Source organism: Malus sylvestris, chromosome 13 (assembly GCF_916048215.2).
Source record: "Malus sylvestris chromosome 13, drMalSylv7.2, whole genome shotgun sequence".
Lineage (NCBI taxonomy): Eukaryota > Viridiplantae > Streptophyta > Magnoliopsida > Rosales > Rosaceae > Malus > Malus sylvestris.
Genome location: NC_062272.1, coordinates 23,676,409 through 23,695,378, shown reverse-complemented (window position 1 = coordinate 23,695,378; position 18,970 = coordinate 23,676,409).

The following is an 18,970-nucleotide window of genomic DNA, read 5'->3' as shown; positions in this document are numbered from 1 at the left end:
AGCCAGAAAATGGAACTAGATCCAACACTAAGGCTAACTACTTCCTTTCTTGGGTAGCAATACATTTGAGCAAAATTCTCACTCTCCCCCTAATTGTGAATATACTTATACTCTCCTTTTATTCTTTTTTTAATTTTTTTTTCTTGCAATTTGGCTAATTAATTATTGTTTTAAAGTCCATAAGAATTAAAATTTCAAATTGATTTAACGTCCATGGGCATTGGTGGGTGAAATTTCCAAATAATTTTTTTCAAAATAGTATGATACTAATTTACTAATTAGTGTTAGGTAAATTGTTGTGTTGTACGTGAAAATCAAATTATTTCAAAATGCGAAGTGAGGGTATGTATCTTTCAACGGATATGATCGAGATAACAGAATCTAATCCAACGAATGGTTCGTAAGTGATGGAATCTAACTTTGTCACAATTTGAACTATTTTAGGTTGAAAGGTTCCCAAAAAAAAAAAAAAAAAGAGTTAGCACGTCCAAAACTCAACTTAAGAAAAGTTAACAACAACAACAACAACAACAACAAAGCCTTTTCCCACTAAGTGGGGTCGGCTATATGAATCCTAGAACGCCATTGCGCTCGGTTTTGTGTCATGTCCTCCGTTAGATCCAAGTAATCAAGTCTTTTCTTAGGGTCTCTTCCAAAGTTTTCCTAGGTCTTCCTCTACCCCTTCGGCCCTGAACTTCTGTTCCGTAGTCACATTTTCGAACCGGAGCGTCAGTAGGCCTTCTTTGCACATGTCCAAACCACCGGAACCGATTTTCTCTCATATTTCCTTCAATTTTGGCTACTCCTACTTTACCTTGGATATCCTCATTCCCAATCTTATCCTTTCTCGTGTGCCCATACATCCCACGAAGCATCCTCATCTCCGCTACACCCATTTTGTGTACGTGTTGATGCTTCACCGCCCAACATTATGTGCCATACAACATCGTTGGCCTTATTGCCGTCCTATAAAATTTTTCCTTGAGCTTCAGTGGCCTACGACGATCACACAACACGCCAGATACACTCTTACACTTCATCCATCCAGCTTGTATTCTATGGTTGAGATCTCCATCTAATTCTCCGTTCTCTTGCAAGATAGATCCTAGGTAGCGAAAACGGTCACTTTTTATGATCTTCGCTAGATTGCTCCGGTCATTAGTGTGGATAAGTATATAAATGGATAAAGATAGGAAAGCAAACACAAGATGTACGTGGTTCACCCAGATTGGCTACGTCCACGGAATAGAGGAGTTCTCATTAATTGTGAAGGGTTTACACAAGTACATAGGTTCAAGCTCTCCTTTAGGGAGTACAAGTGAATGATTTAGTACAAATGACATTAGGAAATATTGTGGGAGAATGATCTCGTAACCACGAAACTTCTAAGTACCGGAGTGTGGTATCGTCTTGACTTTCCTTATCTGTCTCATAGGTAGTTGTGGAATCTTCTCTGGAAGTACTCTTCCTCCATCCAGGGGTGGTATCTGTAACTGGTGGAGATGCACAAGGTAATGTATCAATGTCACTTGAAGCTTACTTGTAGTTTCAGGCTTGGTCAAGCGCGATACAAACCATGTAGTAGGAGTCCCCCAAGTCGCCGAGCTAGGGGATCTGCTGAAAGAGGTAACAGACAAGGTAAGCAATCAGAGCTCCGGCTGATTGTTCACATTCTCCCTATCTTGCAGGCAGCATGAAGGATAAAGAGAAGAAAAATGAGAAGAGATGATATGTGATACTTTTGCTTTTGAAGAAGTAACTTTCCACAGGCTTATTCTTGAACTGGGCTGGAGGGTTTTCTGGTTTCCTCCAAAGTATAAGGCCGACTGGAGAATTTGAAGGTCAAAACAAGTCCATCAAATCTAGAGTACGTTCGACCCTGCTGATATGGGATACTTTTGCTTTTGACAGAGTAGTGGATGTATCGGCACGTGTGCTGTTACGCTTGTCTCCACATGCTTCCTTGTATCCTTCTCACTTGCCCTATCTGTTCCTCAGGCAGATGCGGTATCTTCCCTGGAAGCATAAGATGTTGAAGATGAGTACTCGAGAGCAATGCCAGGGTAAGGGGTTCCAGGCAGTCAGTTCCTGGCTGGAAGCTTGATTCCAAGTGCTGACTGATTGCTCTCTTTCTCCTTGTCTTGCAGGTAAGAACAAGGCCAAAGGAAAAGACAGGGAAAAAGCATGATATGAGATACTCTTGCTTTTAACCCTGATGATATGAGATATTCTTGCTCTAGTATAGCTTGTTTACAGAGGTATTATCGGGGGGAAAGAAAGCTGAATATTTCGAAAGGCTTCGTTGGGAATGCCCTCTCAGATAAGAGGAAGGGTTGAGCATTTTTGCAGGTCTGCCTGTCCGTTGGGGATGGAGGTCGACATATATAGGAGTCTCCCTAACATCAAGTAATAATGCTATTCCTTTACCCTGCTTGGTCATAGCATGGTAGTGGGAGCTGCCAGCTTCACAAGTTTTAAGTCTGTCAGAGCACTTTGAAAAAGTGGTCTGTGGTATCTGGAAAGCTGATGTTGCGTGTGAAGATTACAGACAAGCTTTATCCAATGAGATCCGGCTCTTGAAGTTGGGAAAGTGGTGCCTCTTCGATTTTCGAACAAGCAATCCTGTCGGGGATCTGGCTCTCGAGATTCGGAGAACGATGCCTCTTCGATTTTTGAGAAAGCAATCATGCTGGGGGTCTGGCTCTCGAGATTCGGAGAGCGGTGTCTTCGATTTTTGAGAAAGTAATCATGTTGGGAGTCTGGCTCTCGAGATTCGGAGGGCGGTGCCTCTTCGATTTTGGAGCAAGCAATCTTGTTGGGAGTGTTTTCTCGAATATGAGTAAAGGTTGGGCATGTTTGCTAGTCTACCTTGCCACGAAGCACAGAGGTTGACACACAGGGACTTTCCAATTATCCAGCAGTGGTACTGTTCCTTTACCCTCTCTTCGATTTTTGAGAAAGTAATCATGTTAGGAGTCTGGCTCTCGAGATTCGGAGGGCGGTGCCTCTTCGATTTTGGAGCAAGCAATCTTGTTGGGGGTGTTTTCTCGAATGTGAGTAAAGGTTGGGCATGTTTGCTAGTCTACCTTGCCACGAAGCACAGAGGTTGACACACAGGGACTTTCAAATTATCCAGCAGTGGTACTGTTCTCTCGAGATTCGGAGGGCGATGCCTCTTCGATTTTGGGGCAAGCAATCTTGTTGGGAGTGTTTTCTCGAATGTGAGTAAAGGTTGGGCATGTTTGCTAGTCTACCTTGCCATGAAGCACAGAGGTTGACACACCGGGACTTTCCAATTATCCAGCAGTGGTACTGTTCCTTTACCCTTGTGGGTAATAATATGGTAGCTAGGCCTTCAAAATGTATGTGTCTAAACTTTTTTAGTGTTGTTTCTTTGCTATTCTTTTACCCTTCTTGGTCAGAGCGATGTAGTGAGAGTTGCAAGCTTCACGTGTCTCGACTTTGTCAGAGAACTTTGGCAAAGTTATATGTGGTACCCATGAGCTACTGTTGCGTGTGGGAAGTGGGTGATTGAACAGTACGATTCATGTGCTTTCTACTTCGCCAGAAATCTTCGACAGAATGCCCATAATTTCCGCAAATCTGAGTGTGCGTGTGATAGGTGCTGACAAGGCTGGAAAAGTAGGTGCCTCTTCGATTTCTGAGATCGGCCCTCGTGGTCTCTGAGCAGCCCAGCTTTTGAGAAAGTAAACCTCTTCGATTTCTGAGATCGGCCATCGTGGTCTCTGAGCAGCCCAGCTTTTGAGAAAGCAAACCTCTTCGATTTCTGAGATCGGCCTTCGTGGTCTTTGAGCAGCCCAGCTTTTGAGAAAGCAAACGCCTCTTCGATTTCTGAGATCGACCCTCGTGGTCTCTGAGCAGCCCAGCTTTTGAGAAAGCAAACGCCTCTTCGATTTCTGGAGCTTCGTCGAGTGCAGATTTTTATATAGAGGCTGACATTAAGTTCCAAAGCCCACTTGAATATCCACCAGTAGAAGCTCCATTCTTGCACTTCTAAGATCTTGATTTGTCCGACCTCTTCTCTCTTCTACACCTTTGAAAATGTCTGGCCCCTCCGACCGTCGTTTTGACTTGAACCTTGTTGAAGAGGCAGCCCCGCCTTCTCCAGACAACATATGGCGCCCATCCTTCGTCTCCCCTACTGGTCCTCTTACCGTTAGGGATTCCGTGATGAAGAATGATATGACCGCTGCGGTAGTGGCCAGGAACCTTCTCACTCCCAAAGATAACAGACTACTTTCCAAATGGTCTGATGAGTTGGCTGTTAAGGATTCTCTGGCTCTTAGTGTTCAGTGTGCAGGTTCTGTGTCTAATATGGCCCAACGCCTATTTGCTCGAACCCGCCAAGTTGAATCATTGGCGGCTGAAGTGATGAGTCTCAAACAGGAGATTAGAGGGCTCAAGCATGAGAATAAACAGTTGCACCGGCTCGCACATGACTATGCTACAAACATGAAGAGGAAGCTTGACCAGATGAAGGAATCTGATGGTCAGGTTTTACTTGATCATCAGAGATTTGTGGGTTTGTTCCAAAGGCATTTATTGCCTTCGTCTTCTGGGGCTGTACCGCGTAATGAAGCTCCAAATGATCAACCTCTGATGCCTCCTCATTCTAGGGTTCTGTCCAGTACTGAGGCTCCGAATGATCCCCCTCCGGTGCCTTCTCTTTCTGGGGCTCTACCGACTGCCGAGACTGCTCCTAAGCAACCTTTGTGAAGGCTCCCTCTTGTTTGTTTATTTTGACTCAAGTATATGTACATATTTGTAATTTATCGGGGATATCAATAAATAAGCTTTCCTTCATTTCAACGTATTGTGTTAAATCACCAAAGCCTTCTTCGCTAAGTTCTTTGAATTTTCTTTTGTTGAAGCTTGTATGTTGGAGCTTTGTGAATGGAGCATGTAGGTTGAGGTAGTGTTCCCTTAATTTCCCGAGCGATGACAACTTCTCGGTTGGAGACTTGGAAAATCCAAGTCACTGAGTGGGATCGGCTATATGAATCTTAGAACGCCATTGTGTTCTGTCCTGTGTCATGTCCTCCGTTAGATCCAAGTACTCTAAGTCTTTTCTTAGGGTCTCTCTCAAAGTTTTCCTGGGTCTTCCTCTACCCCTTTGGCCCTGAACCTCAGTCCCATAGTCGCATCTTCTAATCGGAGCGTCAGTAGGCCTTCTTTGCACATGTCCAAACCACCGTAACCGATTTTCTCTCATCTTTCCTTCAATTTCGGCTACTCCTACTTTACCCCGGATATCCTCATTCCTAATCTTATCCTTTCTCGTGTGCCCACACATCCAACGAAGCATCCTCATCTCCGCTACACCCATTTTGTGTACGTGTTGATGCTTCACCGCCCAACATTCTGTGCCATACAGCATCGCCGGCCTTATTGCCGTCCTATAAAATTTTCCCTTGAGCTTCAGTGGCATACGGCGGTCACACAACACGCCGGATGCACTCTTCCACTTCATCCATCCAGCTTGTATTCTATGGTTGAGATCTCCATCTAATTCTCCGTTCTTTTGCAAGATAGATCCTAGGTAACGAAAACGGTCGCTCTTTGGTATTTCTTGATCTCCGATCCTCACCCCTAACTCGTTTTGGCCTCCATTTGCACTGAACTTGCACTCCATATATTCTGTCTTTGATCGGCTTAGGCGAAGACCTTTAGATTCCAACACTTCTCTCCAAAGGTTAAGCTTTGCATTTACCCCTTCTTGAGTTTTATCTATCAACACTATATCGTCTGCGAAAAGCATACACCAAGGAATATCATCTTGAATATGTCCTGTTAACTCATCCATTACCAACGCAAAAAGGTAAGGACTTAAGGATGAGCCTTGATGTAATCCTACAGTTATGGGAAAGCTTTCGGTTTGTCCTTCATGAGTTCTTACGGCAGTCTTTGCTCCTTCATACATATCCTGTATAGCTTGGATATATGCTACTCGTACTCCTTTCTTCTCTAAAATCCTCCAAAGAATGTCTCTTGGGACCCTATCATACGCTTTTTCCAAATCTATAAAGACCATGTGTAAATCCTTTTTCCCATCTCTATATCTTTCCATCAATCTTCGTAAGAGATAGATTGCCTCCATGGTTGAGCGCCCTGGCATGAACCCGAATTGGTTGTCCGAAACCCGTGTCTCTTGCCTCAATCTATGCTCAATGACTCTCTCCCAGAGCTTCATTGTATGACTCATTAGCTTAATACCCCTATAGTTCATGCAATTTTGTACATCGCCCTTATTCTTGTAGATAGGCACCAAAGTGCTCGTTCGCCACTCATTTGGCATCTTCTTCGTTTTCAAAATCCTATTGAAAAGGTCAGTGAGCCATGTTATACCTGTCTCTCCCAAAACTTTCCACACTTCGATTAGTATATCGTCTGGGCCTACTGCTTTTCTATGCTTCATCTTCTTCAAAGCTACAACCACTTCTTCCTTCCGGATTCTACGATAAAAAGAGTAGTTTCTACACTCTTCTGAGTTACTCAACTCCCCTAAAGAAGCACTCCTTTCATGTCCTTCATTGAAAAGATTATGAAAATAACCTTTCCATCTGTCTTTAACCGCGTTCTCTGTAGCAAGAACCTTTCCATCCTCATCCTTGATGCACCTCACTTGGTTTAGGTCCCTTGTCTTCTTTTCCCTTGCTCTAGCTAGTTTATAGATATCCAACTCTCCTTCTTTGGTATCTAGTCGTTTATACATATCGTCATAAGCCGCTAACTTAGCTTCTCTCACAGCTTTCTTCACCTCTTGCTTCGCTTTTCTATACCTTTCACCATTTTCATCGGTCCTATCCTTGTATAAGGCTTTACAACATTCCTTTTTAGCCTTCACCTTTGTTTGTACCTCCTCATTCCACCACCAAGATTCCTTTTGGTGTGGGGCAAAGCCCTTTGACTCTCCTAATACCTCTTTTGCTACTTTTCGGATACAACTAGCCATGGAATCCCACATTTTAGTAGGCCTTCCTAATACGAGTTGAATGGTACCATTTTTAGGTAAGAACTTCTTCAAAAACTCGTGAAAACCCTACCTCGATTTTTGTCACTATTCATGCAATCGTAAAATCGTGTGTTTTTAGGAATTTCAAGCTCACAGGAAGCTTTAAGAGGTTCTCACGAAGCTCAGAGTGGTTCTTTGGAAGAAATTAGACGTCAAATCATCGAGAACGGCGGGTTTTAAGATTTGCCGGAATATTGAGGCTTTTCCGACGGGTTTCTGGTGGTTTTAGGGCTCAACTCAGGTATGGTTTTGTTCGTCTTGGTGAGATCTTCAAAATGGTTCAAGTTTCTTGAAGTTTGGTGTTAAAATGAGAGAGAAATTAGGGTTAGAAACTTTTCCAAAAACCGACGAATAGTCGCCGACGTCCGGTGACTCGTTGGGGAAGAAGAAGCATATTTCATCAGTTTTGACGGAATATGCTAACGGCGTAAGGTAACGCCGTTAGTTTTGAGACGGAATATCCTAGATTTTAAAGGAATATTCCTAACAGCATTAACTGCCGCTGTTAGTGTGCCAGGCACGTGCTAGCGTGGGCGGAGTGTTTGGCCGTGCCTTGGTCGACACGTGGTGGCGTGTAAGGGGTCGGAAAATTTTTCTAAAAATATAGGTATAAATGATTTGTTTGATTAACTCTGAGGTGCCTGTGTGTTCTTTAAGATTGACTTGAGGTCTGGTTACTACGAGTTGAAAATTAGAAGTGAAGATGTCCCTAAAACAACTTTCAGGACTCGATATAGTCATTATGAGTTTCTTGTGATGCTATTTGGGTTAACTAATGCACCAGCAGCTTTTATGGATTTAATGAATAGGGTATTCCAGCCATATTTGCACAGGTTTGTTATTATCTTCATTGACGATATTTTGGTATACTCTAATACTAGAGCAGAGCATGCTAAGCATCTTAAATTGGTGTTGAAAAGTTTGAGGGAACACCAGTTATATGCTAAGTTTAGCAAATGACAATTCTGGTTAGATCAAGTGGTATTTTTGGGACATATTATATCACCTCAAGGTATTCGAATGGATTCTCAAAAAGTGGCAACTGTGGAGAATTGGGAACAACCTCGAACGTCACTGAGGTACGGAGTTTTCTTGGCCTTGCAGGCTATTATAGACGATTTGTTAAGGATTTTTCGGTTATTGTTTTACATTGACGAGATTGACCAAGAAAGATTTTAAGTTTGAGTGGGACAATAATTGTGAGCAAAGTTTTCAGTAGTTGAAATATTATCTCACTCATGCACCTGTTTTAGCACTCCCTGATGATAGTGGTAATTTCGAGGTCTACAGTGATGCTTCTTTGAATGGTCTGGGTTATGTATTGATGTAACTGTTGGAAGTATGCCCACAAAGCCACTCATTTGATGTAATAGCTTTTGGAATACTTAATGTATTAAACTTTTATATGTTTAATGAAGGGCAAAGCTTATTGTTAATCACTATTTATTGTATCATGTGTTTAAGCAATAAGGGAATCCAAGGGATGTATTTGATCTAAGAGACAAGTGATCTAAGTGAGTTAGATTATCGAGACCATTCTCTTATGTTCATTCCTAAAACGTTCCTAGCCATAGGATTGCCAATTGGGTATTGACAATCCGCTAAGGCTAGTATGTGTTATGTTGACTCAAGCGTGAGTATGACTAGTCTCAAGTCATTTGGTGTTGGACACTAAGACAAACACATAGGTGCTCGAAAGAGTAATCGAGTACACTGAACAATGATAAAAAAGGAGTTCGAACATACATGTCATGTAAGAACTCGAAAGTTGCAATATGCAAAGTAGTCCTTTGACCTGAGGCATCATAGATGTCTAATGGTTAGGTCCTTGATCTTTGATCATGTCAACGGCATTCCATCGGAGTGTCCACGGCATTGTTGGGGTCAAGCTATCTAGTCGTGTAGGCATATGAATGCACAACAAGGGATCTCTAACCTTCCATGGTGGAAGGAGAATACTCTAAGATATGATTCTAAAGTCTTTGGCCAAAGCATATGAATATGACTTAGGAAGTTTGTTCCAAATCATATTCAAGGGAATCATATAGATGTGTATCACATTGGATAGTAGACATGAAACAAACTATCACTTAAACAATGTGATTAAGAGTATTGTATTAGAGAAGGACCGTATTGCATTGTAGTTGTAACTGGATAGGTTCTCCAACCAATTCTACTTAGCTTGGGTAACCATGACATACTGCTAGGTGTCACTCATGGTTTGTGGAAGCCCTAATGATTAGGCAACACTAATCAATAAAGGGAGAATTGAAATGTGGTTTCAATTCACAATCGATCGTTATGAGTAACAATCGCCCACTACCTCGCTAAATGGAACCTAATGGATCGTACACCGAGTAAGGGTGATAGTGAAGAAATTAAATGAAATGGATATGCAATTAAATGGTTTAATTGAAGAATGGTCAAGATTAATTAATTAGTTAATTAATTTTACGAAAGGTTCGTATTGGGCTTTTAAGTTGGTTTTGGGTTTCGGGGCCCAAAAGCGTTTTGGTCCACAAGGCCCATTATGTTTAAGTTGTATGACAACTAAAACAAAATGGGCAATAAGCCCAATCACTTACAAGGGGCCGGCCATAAGGGGTGAGTGTGAGACTTTGCTTAATTGCAAGTTTGCCACTCACCAAATGTAATGAAGTATAAAAGCAACTTTATAGCTTTATTTTCATTAGGGTTTTCTTTGAGGCAAAGAGGTGAAACATTTTCTCTCTTTCTCTCTACAAAGAGGCCGGCCACTTAGGGAAGATTTAGCTAGCAATCTTTTCTTCTCTAAGTCATCCATTTCATCTTCACACCTCACCCTTGGTGTGGAGACTTAGAAACACCAAACCTTTGGTGTTTTTGGAGATCCTTTCCTCACATCCTCAAGGAGCAAAGGAGCACTAAAAGGGGAAAATCACAAGCAAGATTCAAGGAGCTTGGAGGTGACTTGAAGGCCCTCCACTTGGGTGAATCCCTTGTGTAAACAAGGATGAGCTTCAAGGGTAAAGAAACTCTAAATCTTTACTTCTCTTTAATGTTGTTAAAGAGTCTTTTGGTTCACCATATACTAGGCTTTGAAAGTCATGGGTTTTATGAATTGTTTTTGGATGCATGCCTACTTTAAAGTGTTAATAGCTTGCATATGTATTCAAATGTTCATGCTTGTTCGTAGCTAGGACAAAATTTTTCCTTCAAGTGGTATCAGAGCCTAGGCCTAGTTTATGGTGAATCCTTTTGGGTTTTGTGATTTTCATGATTTGTGATTTAAATGTTGTAAATGTTACAAGCTTTGTTCTTGCTTTTGAATATATAAATTTTGCTAGAAAATTTAGCATCTCAAATGTTGTAGATGTATTTCATTTAAGCATGAATATTGGAACTAAAATTTGGTGCCATGTATTTTGGGAAATTCGGCCAAATCCAAAGGGTGATTTTTTGGGTTCATGTTTGTCTTGTTAAAATGGTTTTAAGGTGACTTTTGGAACCCCTAAGTACCCTAGGATATTAGCCCTCTTTTGAGTGGTGAAAAATTGAGTTTTGGTGAGTGAAAACATTTATGGAGCTATTATGAGTTTTCATGAGTGTTATTCAATGTTCTTGAAGTTCTTGCCAAGAACATAAAGTTTTGAAGTTTTGATTCAAAAGTTTTATGTTTTTCATAAAGTTTTGGTTTATTAATTGATGGTTGATGGTTATTGGTGAGATGTGATGAAATGGTTTTAATGTTTTGTCATAGATCTTTTATTTTTCTTACAAACCATCAATTTCACCTTTACCTCACTCACCAAAATCAACTTGCAAAAACTTTTTAGAAATTTTTCCATTTCCTCTCTAAAGGCCGGCCACCCCTTAGTGGGGGTACTTTTGGGGTCTTTTGTGCAATTACATAAAGTTTGAGATACTTTTGTGTATTTGCATTTTGGCCTAAAAGTTTACGTTTTTACGTTAAGGCCCAAAAACTCTAAAGGACGAATTGTTTTGATCCTTTAATGATGTTTTTACATTAATAAAATTTTGGGATCTAGTTGTAATTACATGAAGTTGTGGACTATTGTGTTTTTACAAAGTGACCCCAAAAGTTTTTGTATTTGCATTATGGCTCAATTGTTGTGGTCATAGTTTCCTTTTGGCCCAAATAAAATGAGAACAAAATTGTTTTGTCTCTTTAATGAGAATTGGATTTTCATTTCATTTAGTTCCATTTAAATCAATTCTATGGATCCAAAAACCAATTGTTTAAGTTGCTTTCTTAGTTAATGTGATTAATTGAGAAAAGGGTGATTATGAACCAAAGGCCTCGATAATTGAGCTATGTGATTGGCCGCTTTACATTATGAATGTTTGGGTTTGGTAGTGTAGATTTGAATGTAATTTGATTAATTCAATTTGTTGTAAATGGACATAAGTCCATCATTTGTGTTGTAAAAGGGCATAAGCCCTTATTATTATTTCATGTATTCCTTTTGTTTATATGTATGCAAATTGGAATAGTTGGGTCCAACGCCCAATAGGAAATAACGGTTTAATTGGATTAAACGCGTAACTAAAATCAACAACTATCTATCTTAAACCCAAGGTCCAACACAAGGCTCGTGTTGGATCAAATCAATCGGTTCATAATCATCCTAAAACCTAATATGACTTTATAGTCCATATGAGGATGCAATGCATTCGTTAGTAGTTCCATATAGTCTTGCTTGTTTCATCGAAATAGTGGGAGTATTATAAACTACTAAATCATATTAACTTGGACCAATTGTTGTGATAGGCCCAAGTTCTTTTAATGAGATTAAAATGTTTTGATGTAGCCCAACACTACTCCCTCAACAAAACGAATATTAAGTTGATAAGCGAGAGATGTTTTGAACATCTCTTCGTAGGCCTTCCACCGTGGTGGGCTTCAATCGTTTGTGACTCATACACCGTATTCGTCCAGTTCTGGGGTATGCAAAGTATGTGCTTACATTCAAGAGAAACCCATAAACATATGATGAAGTGAAAGTAGGCAACGAGTATGGCCAATATGATATTCTTCTGAGGCCATTCTTGAACCCCTACTTGAACTAGCATGGTGGGAATGACTTAACTAAGTGCAATGGTGCCAATATGATATTCTTTTGAGGCATCATTCTCTAGAGGCCAAACTAGATGGGTAATTACAAAAGTTGTAAATGGCTAAAGCGTTACCCTTTCATCATTATTGTTGCTAGCCAATATGATATTCTTCTGAGGTGGGCTTGGTAATGGTGAGTCTCCCATACCCCACTAAGAGTTCAAAATAACTCTCGAATTCTATTAAGGGATGTGGAATTTGCCAAAAATAGTGGGTGGTACTATTTGATTCAAAGACCCAATCAAATAGTTTTAAACAAACAATCTAATACGATTTCTGTTATGTTATGTAGTTAACAACATGCCTAAAATTATACCCACCATTATACTTGACAAAAAGGGCCTTAAGGGCCAACGTTTCCTTGCTTGGTATCGCCACATTGAGAATGTCTCAAAGGTGAAAGACATATTGTATGTGCTTAAGCAATCACCTCCTCATGCACCTCCTACGAAACTAGCTTCAAAGGAGGAGTGTCAAAATTATGTTAGACACTATGAGGATGACTTACAAGCCAAATGCTTAATCCTCACTTCACTTAGTGAGGAACTTATGAAGTTACATGAGCACATGGACACTTCTTGTGCCATGGTTGAAAGTTTGCATAAGATGCATGACATTGAGACTAGTAATGTACGATTCTCAAATGTTTGTAGTCTAATGAATGCCAAAATGGAAAAGGGGAGGGGAAATCGGTCCATAAACATGGACAAAAGATGGAAAAGATATTTAATGATCTTAAAAGTTTAGGAACTTCCATCGATGGGAAAATGGCCAAAGACTTTTTCCTTGCATCTCTCTCGGATGATTTCACTAAGTTTATTGTAAACTATAAAGTGAATAGATTCGATCATGCTTTAAACGAGATGATTGACATATGCTGTAAGTTTGAAAAAGGTTTCAAAAGGGACAGTGGGAGTGAGAATGCAATCACAAGGAAAAGGTTGCATAAGAAGAAGGCAAAGAAATCCAAAGGAACATGCTTTCATTGTGGAAAGGATGAACGTTGGAAGAAGAAATACAGGGTGCGCATTGCGAGCCTTATGACACGAACTTTTGAAGAGACTATTTCTGTCATAGAGAGTGCTTTTACAGTGAGCTCCAATTCTTGGATATTTGATTCAGGTGCTAGTCAACATATCTGCAATACGTTGCAGGGACTAGCAGGGAGCAGGTCACTGCGCAATGGGGAGATGGTTGTGCGAGTTGGGAACGGCACTAAAATCTCTGCAAAAGCGATAGGCACCTACATGCTTAACCTACCCTCTGGGGAAGTCCTGGAACTTAAAAATTGTTTATATTTTCCTTCATGTATAAAGAATTTGATTTCTATCTCTAAGCTTTTACGAGATGGGTACTCAGTATTGTTTGACAAAATGAGTTGCACTTTATACTTGAACGGTTGTATTATCTCTCATGGTAATATGATAGAGGGACTTTTTCACCTAGAGACGAATAGTGGGATACACTGTATTGAAAGCGGGAATACCTCAAAACCCAAAAGGGCTAGAGAAGAAGTTAACCAAGAAAAGATGTGGCATCTTAAACTTAGACATGTGAACCTTGAAAAGATTCGCAAGATGTCGAAAGACGGATATATCCGCCCATTAGGGAATGACCAGATGGGTACTTGTGAATGTTGCTTGAAAGGGAAGATGACCAAATCTCCATTCGCTGGGAAAGGAGAGCGTGCCACTGAAATTCTAGGGTTAATCCACACTGACGTATGTGGACCTATGTCTACTACGTTGAGAGGAGGCTTCTCCTACTATATCACATTCACCGACGATCACTCTCGGTTTGGCTATGTGTATCTTATGAAGTACAAGTCAGAATCCTTTGAAAGGTTCAAAGAATTCAAGAATGAAGTTGAGAAGCAAACTGGGAAACAGATAAAGACCCTAAGATCAAATCGAGGTGGTGAATATCTGAGTAACGAGTTCCTAGATTATCTCAAAGAGTGTGGAATTGTATCACAGTGGACTCCACCAGGAACTCCTCAACATAACGAAGTTTCTGAACGGAGAAATCGAACCTTGATGAACATGGTTCGTTCTATGATGAGTTCTGCTAATCTACCAGTAACATTCTGGGGATACGCTCTATATACAGCAGCTTACTTGCTTAATAGAGTACCTTCCAAGTCAGTTTCACAAACGCCATATGAGATATGGCATGCCAAAAGCACAAATCTTAATCATATTAGGATTTGGGGTTGTCCGGCTTACGTTAAAAGGCTTGAAGCTGACAAGCTTGAAGCAAGATCTGTTAAGTGCTACTTTGTGGGGTATTCCAAACAGACTTTGGGATACGAATTCTATAACCCTGACGACAAGAAAGTCTTTGTCGCCAGAACTGCTATGTTCCTTGAGGACGAATTCGTTCTCAATGGAAGTAGCGAGAAAACGATAGAATTGAAGGAAATTAATGAGATTAATGATGAACCACAAACAAGCACTCAACAAGATGACAACCCTGTTCCTGAACCCCTAGCTCCACGTAGATCTGAACGGGTTAGTAAGCCACCTAAGAGGTATGGCTTAGACAATGACTTTGCGGAATTGCACCTTCTAGGTGACAATGACACAAAGGAGGACCCTAGGGACTACACTGAAGCAATGTCCGACATTGATTCAAAGAGATGGCAAGAGGCCATGAAATCCGAGATGGATTCCATGTATCAAAATCAGGTCTGGACTCTTGTAGACCCTCCAGAAGGTATTGTACCTGTTGGAAACAAATGGGTCTTCAAGAGGAAGATAGGCGTTGATGGGAACGTGGAGACTTATAAGGGTAGACTCGTAGCCAAGGGTTACAGGCAAAGAGAAGGGATTGACTATGAAGAAACTTTCTCTCCTGTAGCCATGATTAAGTCCATTCGGATTTTGCTTGCTATAGCTGCGTACTATGATTATGAAATCTGGCAAATGGACGTGAAGACGGCCTTTCTGAACGGCTACCTAGAGGAAGAGCTTTACATGGCTCAACCCGAAGGTTTCGTGTCCAAGTCTGAAAAGACTAAAGTATGCAAGCTTCAGAGGTCCATTTATGGACTTAAGCAAGCCTCCAGGAGCTGGAACATTCGTTTTGATACTGAAATCAAATCGTTTGGTTTTACTCAAAACGAAGACGACAATTGTGTTTATCAAAAGGTCGTTGGGGATGCAGTTGTATTCCTAGTGTCATATGTAGATGACATATTACTATTCGGGAATGACACTGCAGTACTTTCTTCTGTAAAAGTGTGGTTGTCCAAAACCTTCCACATGAAAGATTTAGGAGATGCATCTTATGTACTTGGGATAAAGCTCTATCGTGATAGATCCAGAAAATTAATTGGATTATCCCAATCTATGTACATTGATAAGGTGCTAAGTAGGTTCCAGATGGAACAGTCTAAGAAAGGTTTTCTTCCTGTTAGACATGGAATTCACCTTTCTAAGTCCATGAAACCTAAGACTCCTGAAGAGATACGGCAAATGAATGCTATTCCTTATGCTTCCGCCATAGGGAGTCTCATGTATGCCATGATATGCACAAGGCCTGATATCGCATATGCTGTGAGCATTACTAGTCGATATCAATCTAACCCAGGATCAGAACACTGGGCAGCTGTCAAGACGGTCCTTAAGTACTTAAGAAGAACTAAGGACATGTTCCTCGTTTATGGAGGAGCAACAGAGTTGCGAGTGGAAGCTTATACAGACGCAGATTTCCAATTTGACGTCGATGATAGGAGTTCCAACTCCGGATATGTATTCACTCTGAATGGTGGGGCTGTCAGTTGGAAAAGCAAGAAACAAAGTGTAATTGCTGATTCCACGATAGAGGCTGAATATGTCGCTGCAGCTGAAGCCGGCAAAGAAGCGTTCTGGATGAAGAAGTTCATCACTGAACTTGGAGTGGTTCCAACCATTACATCACCAGTAACTTTGTACTGTGATAATAGTGGGGCGATAGCTCAAGCCAAGGAACCCAGGGCACATCAAAAGAACAAGCATTTTGATAGGCGCTTTAATATCATTAGAAGATATGCTGCCGAGGGGAAAGTCAACATCCTCAAAGTTGCTTCAGCCGATAACGTAGCAGATCCACTGACAAAGCCAATGTCTCAAATCCAGCTTGACCATCATATGGAAAAGATGGGTATTAGATACATGGGAAGATGGCTTTGAGTGCAAGTGGGAGATTGTTGGAAGTATGCCCACAAAGCCACTCATTTGATGTAATAGCTTTTGGAATACTTAATGTATTAAACTTTTATATGTTTAATGAAGGGCAAAGCTTCTTGTTAATCACTATTTATTGTATCATGTGTTTAAGCAATAAGGGAATCCAAGGGATGTATTTGATCTAAGAGAAAAGTTATCTAAGTGAGTTAGATTATCGAGACCATTCTCTTATGTTCATTCCTAAAACGTTCCTAGCTATAGGATTGCCAATTGGGTATTGACAATCCGCTAAGGCTAGTATGTGTTATGTTGACTCAAGCATGAGTATGACTAGTCTCAAGTCATTTGGTGTTGGACACTAAGACAAACACATAGGTGTTCGAAAGAGTAATCGAGTACACTGAACAACGATAAAAAAGGAGTTCGAACATACATGTCATGTAAGAACTCGAAAGTTGCAATATGCAAAGTAGTCCTTTGACCTGAGGCATCATAGATGTCTAATGGTTAGGTCCTTGATCTTTGATCATGTCAATGGCATTCCATAGGAGTGTCCACGGCATTGTTGGGGTCAAGCTATCTAGTCGTGTAGGCATATGAATGCACAACAAGGGATCTCTAACCTTCCATGATGGAAGGAGAATACTCTAAGATATGATTCTAAAGTCTTTGGCCAAAGCATATGAATATGACTTAGGAAGTTTGTTCCAAATCATATTCAAGGGAATCATATAGATGTGTATCACATTGGATAGTAGACATGAAACAAACTATCACTTAAACAATGTGATTAAGAGTATTGTATTAGAGAAAAACCGTATTGCATTGTAGTTGTAACTGGATAGGTTCTCCAACCAATTCTACTTAGCTTGGGTAACCATGACATACTGCTAGGTGTCACTCATGGTTTGTGGAAGCCCTAATGATTAGGCAACACTAATCAATAAAGGGAGAATTGAAATGTGGTTTCAATTCACAATCGATCGTTATGAGTAACAATCGCCCACTACCTCGCTAAATGGAACCTAATGGATCATACACCGAGTAAGGGTGATAGTGAAGAAATTAAATGAAATGGATATGCAATTAAATGGTTTAATTGAAGAATGGTCAAGATTAATTAATTAGTTAATTAATTTTACGAAAGGTTCGTATTGGGCTTTTAAGTTGGTTTTGGGTTTCGGGGCCCAAAAGCGTTTTGGTCCACAAGGCCCATTATGTTTAAGTTGTATGACAACTAAAACAAAATGGGCAATAAGCCCAATCACTTACAAGGGGCCGGCCATAAGGGGTGAGTGTGAGACTTTGCTTAATTGCAAGTTTGCCACTCACCAAATGTAATGAAGTATAAAAGCAACTTTATAGCTTTATTTTCATTAGGGTTTTCTTTGAGGCAAAGAGGTGAAACATTTTCTCTCTTTCTCTCTACAAAGAGGCCGGCCACTTAGGGAAGATTTAGCTAGCAATCTTTTCTTCTCTAAGTCATCCATTTCATCTTCACACCTCACCCTTGGTGTGGAGACTTAGAAACACCAAACCTTTGGTGTTTTTGGAGATCCTTTCCTCACATCCTCAAGGAGTAAAGGAGCACTAAAAGGGGAAAATCACAAGCAAGATTCAAGGAGCTTGGAGGTGACTTGAAGGCCCTCCACTTGGGTGAATCCCTTGTGTAAACAAGGATGAGCTTCAAGGGTAAAGAAACTCTAAATCTTTACTTCTCTTTAATGTTGTTAAAGAGTCTTTTGGTTCACCATATACTAGGCTTTGAAAGTCATGGGTTTTATGAATTGTTTTTGGATGCATGCTTACTTTAAAGTGTTAATAGCTTGCATATGTATTCAAATGTTCATACTTGTTCTTAGCTAGGACAAAATTTTTCCTTCAGTAACATGGTAGGGTGATTGATTATGCTTCGAGATAGTTGAAACCTCATGAGAAGAATTACCCTACTCATGATTTGGAGTTAGCAGCTATCATATTTGCTTTGAAGATTTGGAGACATTATTTTTATGGTGAGAAATGTAAGATCTTCACGGATCATAAGAGTCTTCAATATCTTTTTACTCAAAGAGATCTTAATCTTCGGCAACGGAGGTGGATTGAGTTACTTAGTGATTATGATTGCACGATTGAGTATCACCCTGGTCGTGCAAATGCAGTGGCAGATGCACTTAGTAGGAAGACTCTAGCTAGACTTAATGCCATTTATGATTGTCATGTTCCTCTTCTTGCGGATTTGAGGTCCACTGGAGTGGAGTTAGGAGTGGAAGATAGAGAGGAAGCCTTACTTGCTAATTTTCAAGTTAGGCCAATCTTAATTGATCATGTGCTCGAGGCCCAGATGAATGATGAAGAGACCCAGGAAATTATTCAAGCAAGGAATCAGGGGAAGAATAAAGATTTCAGAATTCGAGAAACTGATGGTATGCTTATGTAGGAGAGCAGAATGTATGTGCCGAATAATGCAGAGCTAAAGAAAGAAATCCTTGATGAAGCGCATATTTCGGCATATGCAATGCATCCAGGAGGTACCAAGATGTATCATACCATTCGCCCATTTTATTCTTGGCTAGGTATGAAAAGGGAGATTGCCGAATATGTGAGTAGGTGTGCCATTTGCCAACAGGTAAAGGAAAAAGCCGTTTAGGTTGA